At 46.0% G+C, this 13,785-nt stretch overlaps 1 protein-coding gene across 2 annotated transcripts in view; it reads left to right on the top strand.

Moving 5' to 3' along the window:
* Positions 1 to 13,785, top strand: part of ASIC2 (acid sensing ion channel subunit 2) — a 1,100,666-nt gene that overhangs the window by 672,172 nt on the left and 414,709 nt on the right. The gene's annotated exons all lie outside the window — the stretch shown is intronic.

Below are 13,785 nucleotides of genomic sequence, written 5' to 3'. Positions count from 1 at the left end.
CTGGTTTGCTGTCACTGTCTGTAGTTTTGGTCTCTAGTTGCTCTGTCTTATGTGGGGAAATTGCTGAAATTCAAAAACCATGTTGCCTTCATCTTTTCTAGGTATAGGTGTTTTTTGTTTGTTTTTATGTGAACAAACTGGCAATTATTTTCCATAAGAATCCAGATTTTTGGTTTATCTTAAGAGATTCCAATGTCTAGTTACACTGCACCTGCATTCCCACATGGCAGCAACTGGCTGGGACTAAGCAGCAGCATCTCCCATTAGATGGATGTGGGCTCTCCTATTTGTTCTGTGCCAACCCCATCCCTGGTTTCATTGGCCAGATGACCCATTTACACAATCTTCCTGGCCTTGCATGCACAGAAGGCATCTACACTGTGACTCCTGTTCTGGGGCCACTGACAGGAAGTAGAAAACACCCAGGAGCCTCTTACCTTCTTACCCAGGGTTTTATGCTGGTTAACGCCCTACTCCATATAACACATTTCCCCCATAGGAATCCGGGGTTCCCCACTCCTTTATTTTTTAAAGATTTTTTTATTTATTCTACAGAGAGAGAGAGCATGGGGAGGGGGAAGGAAGAGGTAGAGAGAGAGAGAATCTCAAGCAGACTCCACAGTAAGTGCGGAGCCCCATGTGGAGTTCGATCTCACAACCGTGAGATCATGACCTGAACAAAAACCAAGAGTTGGATACTTAACCAAATGAACCACCCAGGCACCACCCAGGGGTGCCCTACTCTTAATGCCTCTGTCCCTTCCAGATGTGTCTCCCAGAATCCCTTCCTGCATTTGGGTTTCTCCCTCCCCAGGCCAACTCTGTCCAGCTCCTAGTCCAGTAAAACACTTACAAATGCTAAGGCTGCCTGTGGACACGGTTCATAAGAGAAGTCCCCAAGGCCCATCTGATAAAGTCAGAAATGTTGATTACATGGTAGCCAGTTTTAACAAGACATAGGCAGGAGACAGAAGGAAGAAACTGGCTAGCAGCCAGGGTTTCAGTGGGTCAAGCAAATCAAAGTCCTGGTTCTGGAGCACGGGGCTGGAGCAATCATCAGGCTGGAGCAATGAAGGGGAGGGTCATCCACAGCTGGTGAAAAGGAAGAGTAGTATCTGGGTATGCAGCAGGGTGGGGTGATGGGAAATGGTCAGTTCTGCCCACTGTGTGCCTCTCATGTACAGCCTGGTACTCAAAGAGGTGTTGCTCGCCAGCTGCCTTTGGGCCACAATCCTAAGCTGTAGATCCAAAGAAAATATTTAGACCCTCGAGGAGATGCTTGCAATTCCCTGAAAAGCCTCAAGCTCCTACACCTGTACGTTGTACTTTCTGCTCCTCTTGTATTGACTTCCCTCCATCTTTGCCCAGGCAACAAAACACCTCAGATCTCACTTCCTCCAGAGACTTCTTGGGCCAAGTGCAGTGCCTCATCTGGGCTATCATGGGTCCCCAAGTGCAGTACTCATCACATTCTATTATCTCTTCCCTTATTTGTTTCTACCAAGCTAAGAGCTCCTTGAGAACAGGAAGAGGATCTTACTACATTCTGTATCTCCTACACCTAGCATGTTACAGGTGCTCAAAACAATGTCTATCGGTGCTTCTGTGCTCAGAAGGTATCACACAGATGCAGCTGGTACCAGTGTCCATTCTTAGGCGAATCACAGGACACCAGCCCAGTCACCCCTGGCATGAAGCGCTGAGAGAGCTGAGTGAGCTCACAGCATCTGCCTGTCTCATCAGCATCTTTCATCTCCTAGGACTCCCTTTACAATCATTTTAATTACTTTATTGCAGGTTTCATCAGGGAGGTAACACGAAGGAGAGCAAAGAGACTGTCGGGCCCCTGACTTATTGTTCAGAGATAGGAACAATGTCCCGTTAACCATGGAAACTCGGGGATGCACAAAGGTTTTCGGAATCAGCTGTCATCATTGCTCATAAAGTTTTCAAAGAACATATTCAGAGGCAAGAATGGGGTCTTGGCGGAAAACACAATGGCAGGAGGGAGGAAGCAGGATGGCTGTCCGTCACTCCAGTGGGGCATCCTGCACACCTTCATCCCAAACGTGTAGGACTGCAGAGAAGGTTTACGGGTCAAAGTTGTTGTCTGTAAAAGGTGGATTTACCTGCTTGGTTCTGGACCTCTCTTCTCCTCTCAGCTAATGCCACTCAGTTCCTTTCTATAGACCTGTATCCTTAGGGAAATTTAGATATCCATGGTTAGAAGCTGTGGACACTAAGGGAACCTGACTATAAGTCCACAGTGACCCAGGGCTCTGATCCACAAACTGGGTTTTTGCCTCCTCCAGGATAGAACCCTCAGCATAAACAAAGTTCTAGCTCTGGAAATTGAGGCAATACCTTGTACCCAAGCCTTCTTTGTTGACCTACCCAGTGCTCTAGTCAGTGGTTCTCAATCTTGGTTGTATATTGGAGTTATCTGAGGGTTTTAGACACACCAATGCCTGGACTTTACCCCAGACCAAAAGAATCAGAATCTCTGGGGATGGGGCTTGAGCATCAGTATTTTTAAAATCTCCTAGGAACACTGATTACCTAATGCTTTGCAACAGATCACTTAATGACTGAAAACGATAGATAAGCATTCTCTAACACCTTCTGTGCGTCAGGAATCTAGGAGTGGCTTAGTGGTTCTGGCTCAGGGTCCTTCATGAGGTTACAATCAAGATGTTAGCTGGGACTGGAGGATCTGTTTCCTAAGAGGTTCTCTTTCACTTGGCTGTTGGCTGGAGGCCTCGATGACTTGCCACATGGAGCTCTCTATAGGGTTATTTGATCATCCTCACAACATGGCAGCTAGCTTTCCCCAGGGCAAGTGATCTAAGAGAGAGCAAGACAGAAGCCACAGTGTCTTTTGTGACCTTGCCTTAAAGTCACACTCCATTGTCTCCACAATATCCACTTGGCTACATTGAATAGGATAGTCCTATTCAGAGTGGGAGGGGCTGCCTAGGGACATGTATACCAGGAGGTAAGGCTTTTGGGGGGCCTTTTGGAAGCTGGCTATCATTGCAGGTGTCTCTAAAGTACAACCAAGGTTGAGAATCATTGCTTCTGGTCCCTTTGGGGCTGAGGCCCTGCCTTTGTCCTGCTTAGCTCAAAGCAAACACTACAGATTTATTATGTTTATTCTCTTCACACAACAGCCAGAGTGGTTTGGGTCTTTTTAACTATAATGAATATTTTTGTACATAATTCTTTGCTCTGCTAGTAGATTATTCCCATTGGGGTAGATGCTATAACATGAAAATCCTTGTTCAAATCTCTTTTTTCCCTTGCAGGGAAGTCCAACTATTTGGCGGTTTTGTTGGTTTTTTTCCATCTCTGATTGTTTATTTTATTTTTAGCATGTGAATCTAGCCATCCCACTCTCTTCAAAATTGAGCAACAGTCTCCCAACAACCACGGGGTGAAGTCCCCAATCCTTCTCTTGGTTGATGGGCTTCTGGGTGATCGGCCCTTCTCTTGCCCTCCAACCCCAGCCTCATGTCACTCCACTTTGCCCCTTGCTCACTGCATTCTGGCCACACAGGTTTAACTTCAGCTCCTAAAACAGGTTACTGTGCTCTGCTCCTCAGGGCCTTTGCACAAGACCTTCCTCCAAGTCTGACTCCTATAATTTGTACTTACCCTTCACGTATCAGCTCCCAGGCACTTCTTCAAAGAGGCCTTCCCAGGCCAGCCTAATGGGTTCTCCCATAGCCCACCCACTACCTTTCCCTTAGAGCATTTATCACAATGTGTTATAATGCATTTATTTGTGTGATTACTTGCTTACTTCCACTAGACTGGAAGCTCCATGAGAGCAGAGATCATATACTTTTCTCTGCTGCCCACCCCCTTAGTACCTAACACAGCATTTTGCACACAGTAGGTGCTCACGAAGGGCTTACTGAATGAATGTTTATAAAATGAAAATCAAGGCCCAGAGACAGAGACATGCCCAAGGCTACCCAGGCAGGTAACAGGATACCTGTCTGGGACTGATGACAGATATGCCAAATTCAAAATCTCCACTTCATATCTAGTGTCCCTAGAATCCTCCACCCCTATTCCTGGAATCCCATCCTGTGGAGAATTGTCTACACCACCTGCTCTAAAGCTAGCTCCAAGGGCTCCCCATCAATGGAACAGCCAAGTTTTTGTGGCAGGTAAGGGACGACCCCTTCATTAGAAAATGACAGTCACCTTTGGCTGGGCTCTTGTGTTGTGCTGGGGAGGGCTCTTATCAAGGTAATCCCAAATCTGTCCACCTCAGCTCTTCTCATGTTGAGCATCCATGCCCTTGAAACAGCCCTGGGAGTTCCCATTTGGCCTTTGGGGATGCTGCCAGACAGCCTGTCCACAAAGGTGAGTGCACTGGCTGTTATTTTTTTTTTAAAGATTTTATTTATTTATTTGAGAGACAGAGAACATGAGAGGGAAGAGGGTCAGAGAGAGAAGCAGACTCCCTGCTGAGCAGGGAGCCCGACGTGGGACTCGATCCCAGGACTCCAGGATCATGACCTGAGCTGAAGGCAGTCGCTTAACCAACTGAGCCACCCAGGCACCCTGGCTGTTATTATTTAATGATCCCCCAAACCAGTGAACTGTTTGTTCCTGTCATTCTCAGGGAATGTCTGGCAAAAGTGAGGGACAACTCAACAATAGCCTCAGGAAGACTTCATGCGCCCTGGGCACTAGGCCAGGTGCTCTGTGCTACTGGGGGTGGCGGATTGCAGGATGTTGGGGACAAATAAAGAAGTGAAGTCAGATCTTTTATCCTCCTAGCCCCTTCCAGCTCCCAAGTCCCTGGGATGTACCTTCTACTCCCAAAACCAGCTTTGTTGGTGCCACACCTGACCCTGTCTGCTAGGGGAAGGCCAGGGTCTAAGTCCTCTACCCAGAAAGACTCCCAGAATATGCCAGAATATGCCCATTCTGGGAGTCACTCCACATCTCTTCTGCTGCTGCAGAATCCATCAGCAGATCTCTGTGAATGCCTAGATAGAGGTTAATGGCAGACTTGCATATGACAGAACCACCAAGGAAACAGACAAATCTCCACTTGGGCCAAATGGCACTAAGCTCAGGAAAAAGTACCAACCACCCCCGCTCAGCATGTGCATGCACATACACACGCACGCGTGTAAATCACAGACTCCGGCTCATTCAGCCTGGATTCCTTCACCCTGGGTACCTCTCCCTCACCCATGGCATTACCAGATTAATCCCAGGCACCTTACCAGAACACTATGAAGCTTGGGTTCCCATCCAGGTGGCTCCCTGACCATTGGTCTAATCCCTTCCTTGGTAGGTTATTTATGACTCTCCCGCATCTCTTCTGTCTGATCAGCCTACCTGCCATTCATCTCTCAGCGTCCAAGTCCCCATCATCCTTTAAGGCACAAATTTGGCCTCCTCCATGAAGCCCCCATTCCTGCAGCTGGAAGTGATGCCTCCCTCCTCTGAACACCCATAGCATTTTAGCTCCGCCTCCTCTATGACTCTTGAAACCAATGGTTTGCTTTCTAATCATGATGTTTTTATACACATTTTAGCAACTCCTTTCCCTCAACTATTTTATACATTTAACTGGTTTATACCTGCCTGCCTGTACTCTCCAGAGAAAATGTGCCATGAGAGAAAAGTCACTGGCTTTGGTGTATGACACAACTGAGTGGGTTTCCTCTCTCCTCCTTCTCTCCCTTCCTTTCCTCCTTTCGTCAATATTTCTCAAGTCCTCTATGTGCCAAGTACTTTGCAGCAACCTAGCAAAACAATACCCAAACGATGTTCGGCCTCTGTCCCAGTGGAGTTGACAGGCTAATGGAGTTCTAATCCCCAGGCCTTGCATTACAGGCTGTGCGACCTGGCAAAGTTGTATAATCTCCAAGAGCCTCACCTCCTTCATCTACAATAACGAGTTTTATAATAATTATCGCCTGGGTGTTCTGTGATAGTTAAATGGAATAACGTATACAAAATATCTAGCCTTTAATATATACTCAATAAATGTGCATTTCTTCCCCATATTCCTCATTATTAGAGAGAACTCTCAAACATCATAGAGACTCAAGAGTGTATGTTGAAAGGGAGGAAGGAGGAACAAAAAGAAGGAAGGCAAAGAGGGAAGCAATCATGAAAGTTCCTCCGGAGACCGGTCTCTGGATTGCCGGCACCCACCCTGCCCTCTTTAGTTTCCCATCTGCATTGTAAAAGGCATGCTGATTGCAGCCTAGGAGAAGCAGCTCTAGACAAGGACGCCAGTTTCCGCAGTCCCTTTTCGCTTATCCCACATGCAAATCCAGTCACAGAGCCAGGGCTAGGAGCCCTTCCATGGACTAATTAACGTATTAAAAAAAAAAAAGATCCCTCCAGTGGTTTTCAGGGTGCCAAAAGCTGTTGCCCCCAGGCTGCCCACTGAACTTCTGCCTTCATATTTATAACCCTTGAGTTCTCTCCTTCCTGGCTTCCCAGACAGTGGTGCAGACAAAAGGACCATTTATAACAGCTTTTCTGACAGCTGGACATTATTTAATTAAAACTTCTGGCAGCCACATAGTGTGCTGGAGGCTATTTAAAGTTCTCAATGGCAGGAGGAGAAATGGGGAAACTTACAACCCTTGGGGGGCGGGGCTGAGGGGCCCTAGGGTGGGCAGCGGCCAGGGCAGACTCTCAGTCCCTTACTGTGAAATGGCATCTCTCAGAGCCCTGACTTTTGACATTGGAGTCTCTGTGGGAAAAGGCAGACATGATGTTAGTCCCCCAAGGCATCTGCTTGGGGTGGGGAAGGGGAATGTTTGGAGAACCAGCAGCACCAAACTGAGCAGAGTACTCATTTTTCCAGATCGGCCACCCATATTTTTCAGAACAAGAAACTAAGGCACAGAGAGGAAAAGGAACTTGTTCAAAGCTGCATGGTAACTGCTGCAATTCTGGGGAAATCATTTAAGTATCCTGGGCTTTATTGCTGCCTTTATGAATGAGCAAAACCTGTCTTGCTTACTTTTCCACACAGCAGCCATATACCTGCCAGTGTCATCCTGAAGGGCTGAACTGCTGCACGCGTTATTCTAGGTGCGAGCAGAAATGCAACCATGGATACCAATGTTGGATCATCTGGTCAACCCCAGCAGGGGCAGTGGGTTTGCATTTAGTTGCTGTAGCTACAGTTTGCTGGACTTCAGGTAGCAACAGCTGGGATAAGGGGACAGATCTCCCCATAATAGAGCAGGAGCTAAGAAAGGCAAGTCTACCATAGGGTGCTGTACCCTGGAAGAGGAGGAGTATAAGGCCAAGTATGAATACAGATCGTAATGACAATGACCATGATAATAGCTCCACTGATTGAAGGCTACTATCACCATCATTGGTATTACTATTAGCATATTTCCCTTTCAATATTTCTATAAAATATGTGATTTACTGGATTTTACAGATGAGGAAATAGAAGCTCAGAAAATTAACTGCATGCTGAAGTTCCCCAGCCACCAGTAGGACCAGGATTCAAACCCAACTCTGTTTGATTTCAGAGTGTATCATCTTTCCACCATCTTGGTAGTTTTCAACCAGAGCTGCACACTAGAAATCAACGCTTTAAAACATGCAAGGCTGGGGTAGGGGGGTACCTGGGTGGCTCAGCAGGTTAAGCATCCGACTCCTGATTTTGGCTCAGGTCATGATCTCAGGGTCGTGAGCTCAAACCCTGAGTCAGGCTCTGCACTGTGGGGAGTCTGCTTCTCTCCCTCTCTCTCTCCTTCTGCCCTTCCCCCTGCACACTCTCTCTCTCAAATAAATAAATAAATCTTAAAAAAAAAAAAAAAAGACATGCAAGGGCTTCCGCCTCACTGCAGACCAATGAAGCCAGAATCTCTCAAGGTCAAGACCTGGAATCAGTACTTTGAAAGTGAGTCTAAGGTGTAGCCATGGTTGAGAGCGCCCTGTGAGACGGCACCACACTGATAGCTCCTGCTGGTGTGATTTCAGAGGTATGACTCACTCTGACTGCTACCTCCCCACTGCTGCTGAAGTTGTCCCAGATGGCCAGGGCAGGCTGCTGCTTGGGGGCCAGGGCTAAGCATCACTCTGATGACATCTGTTGACCCCAGTCCTCTCTGTGGCTCCCATGGTAGCCCTGATGGGGTCACCATTCTGCCTATAGTTTCAGTTCCTACTCCTGTCTCAAGAGGTCATCACCCCAACCTACCAACTCTGACCACTCTGCTAATCTCAACAGCCCCTAACAGCAGGCTGATAGTATCCGTTAGGATAAGTTCCTCGGGAAGCAAACTCCAAGATGGAGTTTGGCATGCAAGAAGTTTATTAGAGCATACTCTGGAGATCAGCATCTATGGAAGGTGAAGGAAGGTGGGTGCAGTGAGTCTCTCAGTGCTGAAGGAGGATCCAAGTGGCATGTCACAGCATCCACTCCATCCCTTAGCAGTGGGATGGGTTTGCATGGGAGCTGAGGAAGGATCTTCCCCTCCAGAGAGAATGACTTTATTGGGGCTCAGCATGGAGCTGCCTTGAACAAGGCTTTCATTAACCTTGCTCTATAGTATCATTACAACCTTCCTGCCCCCCTGGGATCTTCACTTAATTTGCCTTAGGGGCTCAGCTAAAAAACAATTGGAGGGTCTTGGTAGATCAGCACTCCCATTTGGCCTTCAGCAAAAGCCCTTGCATCTGGCTGCCACACCTGACTCTCTCTCCCACAGTGGCACTCTAGAGGACTACAGAGCAGCTTTATTCCCCTTCTTTCTTTTTGGTTTTACCAGCATTTGGGAGTCAGTCACCAGCTCCAACAGTTGTCATTGTTACAACCTCAGGAACCAAGACAGGAGTTACCTGCCTTCCTGAACTCACAGTGAAGTGGGGAAGATAAAAACAGAAGCTTGCAATAAAAATGCCATATTGCCATGAAAATGGCATGCACACAGAATGGCTGCAGTCAGGGAAAGGAGTGATTTTCTCTATCTCGAGGCAGGGCAGGGGGAGGCTGCCATGTTAGAAAGAATTAAGGAAGACACTGGAATGCTGGAGAAGATTTCAAAGAAGTAGTAGATGTTTGTCCAGCAGATGTGATGGGGAGAGCATTCCAGGAGGGTGTCTGTGCAAAGTCTGAGGACTGAACCATAGCATGTTAGCAAGCAGTGTGTTCTCCTGGATGTTGTGTGTGGGGGGGTGGACTGGGGGGGGCTCAGGAGAGGAGATTGGAAAGATAGGCAAGGGCAGAAAATGGAGGTCCCTATACCCATGCAAAGGAATTTGAATCTCACCCTGAAGGTAATGAGTCCCCACTGAAGAGCTTTCAGCATGGGCTATCATGTCTTTATAATGTATGACATAATAAAGAGGAACCTCTGTCCTGTTTTTGCTTAATCTATCTTCTGTTCTCTGGACCTGCCATAAGCTTAAAAATAAACCTCACTTTTGCCTTCTACTGCTCTTGATTTCTCTTTGCCTATCTCAGATTGAGTATAAATAAATAAACCCATCAGCCTGTACCAACTCTTCCCCCACATCCCCCATTTATGGTTGTTGGGACTTCTTCACAGAGCAACTGATTCACAGGCTCAGAAAATGTCATACTAGAAGGGTCCTGGGAAACAATCTCCTAACCCCCATCTCCTGGCCTCCCTTTAAGGAGGAAGGTTCTGACCCCTGCAGAGGGGAAATAAATTATCCAAGTGCACACAGATGGTAAGGACATGGATGGAACTTGCCCATTGTTTCTTTTCCATATATCAGGTCAGCTTATTATGTTCCTGTTCCAGGAAGAAAAGTCAGTCCCGAACAAAACCATGCCACTGGGGATTTTGTCTTCCAAGCCCTCCCCCTAAAATCTCTTCAACTGTGACCCTTCCTCCCAGCTGCAGTCCTTTCATATAACCCTGAGCACACAGACCCTTCCTGTTGACCAAGACACATTCCAGAACCCTACCCTCCTCTGCTCTCTAGGAGAAACCTCTCTGCTTTTCTTTATACCTCCTTGCTCCCCCAAAATGACACAGACCCATGTTCCATTCCCTCTATTATATTAGTGATTTCCAAGGAAAAATAGACATTTCCCTAAACTAAAAGGTAAAAGATAGTGTCCCAACTCGGCCACTTCCTCTGACATTGTGCAAACACCTTTATTTCCCCGTGTAGCTAAGGTTCATTTAAAAAATTTCTTCAACATCCCTTTTAGCTCTGCTACTCTGAGATTCTGATATATCCAATGACTTGATGGAGAAAGCTCTGTCGAGCTTAAAAGAGTAGATTATGTGTGTCTCTTCCTAACTTCCATTTTGTATTGGGAGCTTGAAGGTAGCCATGGTGGGAATACTTACGCCATGAAATTGGCAAATGTTACAAATCCAGTCATGGGGCTTTGGGAGGGAGCTGGTTTATTAGTACCCCCACTGAATCTATTCGCTTATCTCGGTCAAAATTGTCTGCATTCTCACAAAGACTCCTGAAAGCAAGTTATACTGTAGCCCAAAAGAAAGGATTTCTGATGGGAAAGCAAGCAGATGAGGAGGCACAATGTGATTGTCCGTTTCCTGTTCTGTATCTTTGGCTCCCATTCCTGTTCTGTATCTTTCTCCCGTTATTCTCTCTGCCTGGAATTCCGCACCCTGTTCATCCATCCTCAGGTCTCAAAATTCTACTACCAATACCTTTCAAACCAGCTCTGTAAAATCTTCTCCAGTTCCCTAGTGAAGGTTAAATTTTCCCTCGAACTTGTAGAATAAGTATGTCAATACATTTTGCTTCCCACCTGGACAGTGGGTTCCCCCAAAGCATGAACTGTATCTTTGCCACTTCCTCCCGGAGTTGGGCTAGCAGGGTGTGCAGCAAACAATGCGTGTTCAATAAGTATCTGGGGCAATGAGAGGCTCAGCATTTGGCAGATGTGCAAAAGGCATATGCTTCCTTTTTATTATACACTATTTTTGCTGGGAATAGAGTACAAGCTTACCATAATGAATTTAAATGATGCAAAAGTGTATGTAAAGAAAACCAAGCCTTCTTCCTTCTCCATTCCTTATTCCCTCACTACCATCCCCAACCCAAAGTAAAGCAGTATTGACAGTCTTATGTATATCTTTCCATAAATAGTCTCAACATACACAAACCTCTGTGTCAATAGACCTCTGTATTTTGCACAAATGAAAGCACAGTGTTCTGGAGGGTTTCTTTCTTAATATGTCTCAAAGATAGTTTCATCTCACCATAACCTCATTGTTTTTCAAGACTGTGTGGTAGTCTATCATGCAGATAGATCATGTGTTATGTAACTAGTCTTCTGCTTTACCTACATGTACCAGTATATCTGGGGGGGGGACCCTAAAAATGAAATTTCTGGATCAAAGAGTAGATATGTCTTTAATTTTGATAGATGTTGTTGCATTTTTTTCCAAACACATAAAGACCTGAATGCCATTATTTCTCTAGTGGTCTTTGTCTGCTCCTTTATTCTTACCCATCACTCCCTTCCACCTTTTCTGGCATTAAAACTGCTGTCATTATTTTAACAATCATTCTACCAAGCTCCTGAAGGAGACAGAGCTGACTAGCTTTGTGCTGCCATAGCACGGGTTTGGACAAATCATTCATTCCTCAGATGAACAAAGCCCCAGCCTTAGTGGGTGTACTTCTTGACATTACCTCTTTTGAGCACACCCAGTTCAAGCTGTTTGAGCTGATTCCTATCGTTGCCTATAGATTAGGGAGGATTACCCAAGATAGGGAGGAGACCCAGCACAAGTTTATTACCCATCTTTGCCCCTCCCTCCAGGACAAGGAGGAGAGAGACCAATGGATGCAACAAGGCTACCCCATCTTTCTCTGGTAGGCAAGACATAAGTACCCTCTGTTTCCCATGTCCCCATCTTTTTTACATCTTTATTTTCTAAGGTAGGTATTCACTTTAGTTCTAGATGGTACCCTTCAAGAGGTATAGAGAAACTGAAGATTACGATGAAGTTTGGTGCTATCTAGATGGTGTGAAGCCAGAGGCTTAGGAATTCTTGAATCCTACCCTCCTGATATCCCCTCAACTAGGGAGTTATTCCCAAAGAAGAATAACAAGATAAGCAAGGGACATTCTTTTCATAGTTGGGCAAGTCTTCAATTCCCCTGGCATAGGATTTCTCTAGTTAGTCAGGCCTCAGTCACACACACACACACACACACACACACACACACACACACACACACACACAGAGGCATGCCAATAGCTTCTGATTCTAAGATGGCTGAGCCAACAAAGTAGGCCTGACCTGGTTGTAGACACAGAGGAAGCAGAACAGAGAAAGCATGGTTAAGTCTGTCCTGAGTAGTCCAACCCTGCCTGGTCTCCTTACTTCCTGGGGCCAGACTGCAAAGGGGAGATGACACTTGTACTTATGGTGTGAGCTCCTCACCCACAGTGGCCCTACCCACTGGTCAAACATGGCCCAATGAGCATCCCAGATCCTGAATTTTCAACCCTCCCTTCTCGGGTGTGAGTTAAGAAGGAAATGAGCAGAGGGGTGGAAATGTTGGAATGAGCCTGCACAGGCTCCCTCCTCAACCACTTGCTTGACAAAGGGATTTAAACATGTGTCCTGTGAGGTACATGTCCCTGATCTCACCAGACTTAACTTATCTGTGCATCCCCAGCACCTAGCATGAAAGAGCCTACTGAGGAGACTTATCCTGGAGGAAAGAAGTCTCAAAAAGAATGAGGTTATTTTCTTTCTGCTGAAGGCTGTTAAAAAAAAAAAGCAAAATTCGACCAGTAAATTTGAAGATCTAACTGATTTGTTAAGTGATTCATGAATCAGAAATCCCACCTAGCAATCAGAGGAGCTCCAAGGAGCTGTACAAAACGAAAGATTTTTAGAAGAAAGAGGGTGGGGCAAGAAGTTATCAGCAGATGAAAAGAAAGGATTGTTTCAGGCAAGGTCACCTTCCGTTAGGGGGAAGAACAAGGGGTCTGATATGCTGATTACCTCATCTTCCTTTGGGTAGGAGGAGGTGGAGAAGGTGCTTTGCAGATGGTGTGAAGCCAGGGTCCGATGACCTCATCGGTGCTGATCAGAAAATTCAGACGGATTGGCTTAAAACTCTGTTCCTAGAGAAGCTGAAACTGCAATTAAGTCTTGGTTTGCTATCCTGGAGCAAGTGACCCCACTTGGGGCCTGTGGTTTTCTTTTTACCAAGGCCATTGAGAAGAAGCGGAAATGGATGTGTTCTGTGTGTTTTTAAAGCTATTCTTGATCCAGTGGGTAGAATTTGCAGAGAGACAGATGTCAGTTCAGTATAAAAAAGTGCTTTCAACAGACAGATTATTCCAAACAGGGGATCATCTGCTTTAAGAAGTCGTGATTTCCCCATCACCGGAAGCATTCAAATATAGGGACGATACATCCTAGCAGGAATTCAAGGATTAGAGGTTTGGACTCGTTTTAAGATTTCACAACCCCTGGGAATTAAAGATTTTATGAAATGTCCCTGCCTGCCTAAGAAAGTTATGCTTTATACTCTCAAACACCCTGTCACTTTGGCATCCGCTCTAGCCTGAGTGTGTTCTAGGTCTATCTGTGGCAGCCAGAGGAAATGCATAACCCCGTAGAGAACTGTTCTCCATCCAAGGAATACCCATTCTCCAAAAAGAGGCCTGAGATCTTTTCTTTCTTTCTTTCTTTTTTCTCCCTTCCTTCCTTCCCTCCTCCCTCCTTTCTTTCTTTCTTTCTTTCTTTCTTTCTTTCTTTCTTTCTTTCTTTCTTTCTTTCTTTCTTTCTTTTT

Source organism: Callorhinus ursinus, unplaced genomic scaffold (assembly GCF_003265705.2).
Source record: "Callorhinus ursinus isolate GAN/ISIS: 27379988/994484 unplaced genomic scaffold, GSC_fseal_2.0 scaffold34, whole genome shotgun sequence".
NCBI classification, from domain to species: Eukaryota; Metazoa; Chordata; class Mammalia; order Carnivora; family Otariidae; genus Callorhinus; species Callorhinus ursinus.
Note: the sequence above shows the minus strand (reverse complement) of the source record. Positions and strands in the feature narration are given on the sequence as shown.